Genomic DNA, 6753 nt, shown 5'->3' on the forward strand with positions numbered 1-6753 from the left:
GAGTGAAATAAAAGGCTGATTATTTTATTTTAATAGGATCACCTGATCAAGATCAGAACAAGATCACTATTTGGGACCTAAGTAATAGCAAGTCATCATGATGGGATGTGAATTAAATGCCACACAAGAAAAGTCAATGATGGGATGGTGGATCCAAGATTTAAGGGTCAGGCGGGCTTGAGGGTTGAGGCTCCTTAGAATCTTACAAGTCTAAGAGAAGAAGTTAACAGAGGAAGTCAACTGGAGAAGAAGCAGACAGGACTGAGGGATGAATCTAGCTCATAAGAAAGAAACAGGAATGTATGAGAAGCAAAGGGAAATACACCCAGCTTATCACAACCAACTTTGATTTTGACCTTCCCTAGGATCTAGAGAGAACTTGTTTCTTGAGGGTCTCCCCTTCTCTCTACTTTAAGTCAACTTGATTCCACGAACTTGGAAGACTGAGTAGAACTTCTAAATAGACCTTTAATTACCACTAATGACACCACAAAGGGAACCTCAGTCTCTGTCCATCCTGCAAGGGGATCTTTATCAGTAAAAGGGGAGCAGGATTCTAGCAATTTATTCCTATAAGGGGACCTACTGAAGAGCATGCTCACTTCTGATGTGCCTTTAGCTTCAGTCCCTAGGGGATAACTGGCTAATATGATTAACTAGAACCTCATTTACATTAGGTCATACTGTTATGGGCACGTCAACTGGGCGAGTTAGTGTGTGGAGAGACATAGTTCATGTTTGGGGTATGCCCATTCACATTGCCTTCCTCTCTTGGTTCAGTGCTCACAGTGGAGTTTACTAAGATTAAAGTAATGATGATAAGTAATTAATGTAAAATAAGCAAAGTAAATACATAAAAGTTTTTAAAAAGAATTTTTTTAAAAAAGAGCCCAGGCAAAAGATGATTAGACAAGGAACCTCCAAAGATGATGCTGAGTTTGTTTTCTGTTGGCCACCTACTGCTGGACTTGCAGCCTTCCCTTGAGATAGTTTGATTCCCTGGTGAGACTCCCTTGGAAGAAACTAAAATTTCATTTGTGGGTGGTTATCAATTAGAGATTGTTTGTGGATTAGAGACAGGGCCTGTATCTACGTCTCCCTTCGGTTCCAGGGCCCCCATCTGCTGCAGACTTCTGCAGCCCCGATGCAGGTGTGTCAGTCTCTGTGACTTCATATGAGCTTTGATCGTGCTGATTCAGAGGGCCTCGTTTCTTGGTGCCCTCCATTCCTTCTGACTCTCACATTCTTTCTGCCTTCTCTTCCCCAGACTTTCCTGTTTCCTTAATTCCGACTCTGATGAGGTAGGAGAGCTAGAGACTTATTCCCTGCATGGGAAGCTGTCCAGTAACCTCTCTGTTTCCAAAGCACACAACAGCTCGGCTTAGGTTGCTGCCACATACCACAGCAAGGCACAAGTCCGCTTTACATCAGGTAAGGGGATAAGTGTGTCCCTTCCTACTGTCTGCCTCCTTCCTTGAGTTTGGCGCTAAGGAAGGATTTTATATTGATTTCTTCCCTTGTTGCTGTGAGGATAACTCATCCGCTGGAGTGAAAGTGGAATGGGAATCAGTCCAGAGCGGAATAAAAACAGGAACAATACTTCGTGTGTCTTCGTCTAAGCAGTGTTCTCCAGCCTGGCTATCTTAAGAAGAGTTAGTTGTCTTGGTGAGTATTGGCTGCTTGTCAACATTTACCAAGATGTACTTTATTTCCTATCTGTACTTGAATGTTTACTCTTGGCAGGGAACACAAAATGATGGACGGATGTGTGGCACCTGGGCGTTCCAGTTAGGTTTCAAGGGAGTTCAAACTTAAATTGTACCTTAGAATTACTTTGTTACTTATATATTTGATCAAATGATATATTTGATTATATATTAGCTACAGAAAATCTGTAGCTAACTTGCTGGCACTTTTTAAATGAAATAGAGCTTGTTTAATTGTTTAATATTTATTAGTGGGAACACCACATGCATGCAAGGAAAAGTTGCAATAAATTCTCAAATTCCGGAAAATGGACATGTTTAAACAAATTTCTAGCTCAGTTCAGAATCTTTTATTGAATTAAAATGTACAGAACACAGCCTCTGGGCCAGACAACATGCTGAAGACCCACGGTTCCTCTCCTGAGTCTTGAGCAGATGATCTCTTTCTGTGCATAAAGGAAATAAAGGCTATGAAATCACGTGCAAAAAAAGCTGTATCCAAAGCATAAAATGGCATTGTAGTTTTCTACAGGACAGTGGTCTTGTCTTCTTAGTCTGAGTCCTATGACTGAATTTAATAGAATTTGAAGTATCTGAAGAATTATCAGTACCAAATTGTCCCAGCTAGCTTTAACTTCAATTTTACACAGCCCAGAGTCATGTGAGAGGAGAAACTTTACTTGAGGAATTGCCCAGATGAGATTGGCATGTGGGCAAGCTTTATGGTATTATCTTGATTGTTAGTTGAAGCATGTTCAACCCACTGTGCACGGCACCTCGGCCTTGGCAGCTGGTTCTGGACTGTAAGGAAAGCTAGCCTGGCATGAGAATGCCAGTGAAGGAACCGGCTAGCGAGCAGCATTTCTCCATGGTTTCTGCTTCAAGTTCCTGGTGGAATTCTTGCCCTGCTTCTCTCAATGATGGACTGTAACCTAAAAAATGAAACAAGCACTTTCCTCCCTTGAGTTGCTTTTTGTCAGGTGTTTTTAATCACAGCCTCGGGAGATAAAACAAGAACACCAATGCAGACAATTCATTAGTGAGCAGGATCAAATAGATTGTGCCGCGCCATACTGCGTGGTCAGTTCCAGGGAGAATCATGGCAACTATAGCTTCGTGTGCTGGAGAATTCACACCATAACAATGACATTTCTCACCAATGGAGATAAAAAAATATTGGTAGCTGTTTCATTCTGATTCATATAGTACAATATTTGAGCTTTTTCTCACTGGAAGATACAGTGATAAAATACTGTTTGCAAATAATACCTGACATTTCATATAAATATAAATTTATATATATATATATATATATATATATATATGCTATCAGGTGTTCTTTTTACTAGCATAGTTTGAACATGACTCTCTGTGAAGACTTTTATTTGAGTATTTTTATTTATTAGCTACTCCAGAGTTATTTGTCATTGGCATTCCACTGGTGTCTGCTCACACAAACTTCTTTGCAAATGAATCTTGATCTAAAACAGAAAAAAAAATAGCAAGCAGCTTTATAACAGTAAACTTTTTATAAATCTGTCTCTGTATTTCTTTGTCTGTCAGTCTGTCTGCCTATCTCTGCCTCTCTGTCTTTCTGTCTCTCCTGTTTTTAGACAGGTCTCATGTACCCCTGGCTGGGATCCAGCTCACTGCATAGTTAAGGACAACCTTGAACTTTGGATCCTCCTGTCTCTACCTCCTGAATGCTGGGTTTGTATGTATGCTTCATTATGCCTGGTTATTCAGTCATGGGAATTCAACCATGGGCTTTGTAAATACTAGGCAAGCTTTGTACCAACAAAACCTCTGGGATTCTCACCTAATGAAGCGTGTTTCTAGTTAGATGCATTTGAATGATACCTGATGCTTATAAAGTGTTCAATAAATGATTTTTAAATTAGTATAGATGAATGAAAAAAATGAATTTGAAAATAGAAAGAAGGAATCTAACTAAATGTCCTACTTTTTATAATAAATTATAGGATTAGACAAATTCAGTTGCTATAATATACCATGATAAAAACCATATGAAACTCGCATCACATGGAATAAGGAAAAGATGAATGCTTTCTTTCTCAGATCTTGTGCAAACAAGATGCTAACTTTTAGCACTTTTATTCCACATAATATTAGAAGTCTTGGCCACAACAATTAGGCAAGAGAAATAAAGGGTATCCAAATGAGAAAGAGTGAAGCCAAATCGTCACTGTTTGCAGATGGCGGGTTCTTAATTAGAGAAAGCTCCAGATTCCACCACAAAACTAATACTAATAAATTAACTCAGCAAAGGTTAAATACATTAATGAACATAAAATATAAACAATTCTATATGCCAACTGGGAATTATTTGAAAAAGTCACTTATATTAACTACAAAAGGAAAACTTAATCTAACATATAAAATATCTTCACAATGAAAACTATAAAATATTTGTAAAAGATATCAAAAAAGGGCATTAATAATGAAAATATATTCTTTACTTATGAGTTGAAAAATTAATATTATTAGACTGTCCATATACCTCAAAGTAATCTACAGATTCTAGGCACTTCTATCGAAATAACAGTGACATTATTTATAGAGACTTAAAAAAAATCTAAATTTTATTTTCTAAAATGTGACCTTGACTAGTCAGGGCATTTATGAACAGAAAGGGCAAAGCAGTGCACATTACATTGCCTGACTTCAATATCCACAACACAGCTATTGTTCAAACAGGGCAGTCATGCTGTAAGAGAGGAGGTATAAATCAATAGAACGCATGTCAGACTTCATACATCGGGGCACATGGGAGGTTAGGAGTAAAAAGTGGCCTCAACTAGAGAATCCTTGAGAAATAAGAGTGGAAATAGAGCCACCGAATGATCCGGCAATCGCACTACTGAATGTGAAGCCAAAGGAAGCTAAAGTATGTGCAAGAAATGTCTGCGTTTCCGTTTAACAACTGCAGCCCTGTGCAGATAACCAAGAAATGGAAATGAGCTCTCTATATTACCAGGTGAGTAGGTGTAATCCCAAAGGATTATATGCCTCACCAGACGTTGGCATAAACCAAAGGAATACTCCAGCCATACAAAGATGAGCCGCGGGGCTGGAGAGATGGCTCAGTGGTTAAGAGTATTGCCTGCTCTTCCAAAGGTCCTGAGTTCAATTCCCAGCAACCACATGGTGGCTCACAACCATCTGTAATGAGGTCTGGTGCCCTCTTCTGGCCTGCAGACATACACACAGACAGAATATTGTATGTATGTATGTATAAATAAATAAAAAAAAACAACAAAAAAAAAAAACAAAGATGAGCCGCTTTACTGTCGCAGCCGTACATGGCTGTGGAGGACGCTAGGTTAAAGGATTATTCAGTCATGAAGAGTCAGGCCATGTGACTACTCAAACGTGGACTCTAAAAACATTGATCTTAAGGAAGCTGAGACATTAAGTGAGGGTTGCTAGAGGCTCAGGACTATAAAGAGGAAGGTAGACAGTTAGTTCCTGGGTTCTAGGTTAGATGGAAGAAAATTCAAGTGTGTTGTTGTGTAGTAAGATGACTGTGGGTGATATAGGCTGCATGTCTTGAAAAAGCCAGGAGAAAGGATTTTGAATGTTTTATCATAAAGACGCAATGAGGAGACAGATGTGCTTATTTTGATTTGAACATCTTAACAAGATGTACACATAGAAACATGGTGTAGTACCCAATATGTATATAGTAATAAGTAAATTAAAATACTTTAAAAGATATCCAGACAGGTTTCAAGTCGTTCTTGAATCTAGTAAGGACAGGGAGGTGGACCAATGTGTTGAGGCTGGTGGGTAATAGGAAATGTACAGGGAGTTGCGAAGGACTTGATACGTATTCCATACTGGCCTATTGCTTCCATAGATGCTGGCCTAGTTAAAGCCCAGGAGCCCCAGCAGGAAGACGCACCAATGCTGTTATACTGGGGCAAATATATGGGTTCCAAGAATTAGGCTGCTGCTCAGGGCTATCCATGGTACATGAATTTGAACTTGTTTATTGTTAGTGGTCTTGAGACAGCGGCCCTTTCTGGATCTCAGTATTGTTTTGTTGAAAAAAACATAGAATTTGCAAGCCGCTAGGTGAGGTCCTATTTGAGAAAGGGTGAACAAGCACTATTACATGAAGACTTCATTTATCAGGGAAGCATGGTGATTTGAGAATGTGGAGCCATTCAAGGACATGCATTCCAAAGCGGTTCATTTCACTGGTGCATCCTTGTCTTATTTATTTATTCAAAATTTATTTGGCATCATCTACATACCATGAACTCAGGTTTCTAAGACGTGGTGTGTGGGCCTGGGAGCCTTTCTGGTGCTCTGTTTTGTTTTATTTGGCTCTCCAACATAAAACCTGTTTACACGTTGGTGCCTGTGTCTACTTACTCAAGTTTAGATGGGAGCTTGTCTCTACATCTGCAGCCAGGGGTTTTCCACTCAGTGGGAGAAGTTGAAAGGAGAGAGGGAAGAATTCAAGGCGGTGATTTGTTTCCATTTCTGTAGAAGAAACCACTCCAGCACATTTTCCTCAGGCTATGGTGGTTTGCAGAGCTGTCTCTCATCCCAAAAAGCCAGTGGCTGTTGAAATAGGAGCAGCGGGGCTGCGTCCCCAACCCCCCAGCCGCTTGGCTAGCTCATGCCCGAAATAACAACACACAAACTGTATTCATTTAAGAACTGCTTGGTCCATGAACTCTAGCCCTTACAGGCTAATTCTCACACCTGGACTAGCCCATTTCTAATGATGTGTGTAAGCACCCCAAGGTGCGCTTACCGGGAAGATTCTAGCCTACGTCCATCCTGGGTCTGAGGAGCTTCATTGCGTGCATCTGCCTGGGAGTGCTGAGCATGGTGTCTCTGCTCCAGCAGAGCTGTCGGGTCTGTCCGAGAGCAGAGCAGAGTCTGACCTCACTTCCTCTTCTGCCCAGCATCTTATCCTGTTTATTCTGCCCACCTATCTTTTAACCTATCAGGGCCAGCAGTTTCTTTATTGCTCAGCCAATGAAATCAACAGATTGATATGACACTCCCA

Source organism: Alexandromys fortis, unplaced genomic scaffold, assembly GCF_014885135.2.
Source record: "Alexandromys fortis isolate MF-2015 unplaced genomic scaffold, M_Fortis_MF-2015_v1.1 scaffold_110, whole genome shotgun sequence".
Taxonomy (NCBI): Eukaryota; Metazoa; Chordata; class Mammalia; order Rodentia; family Cricetidae; genus Alexandromys; species Alexandromys fortis.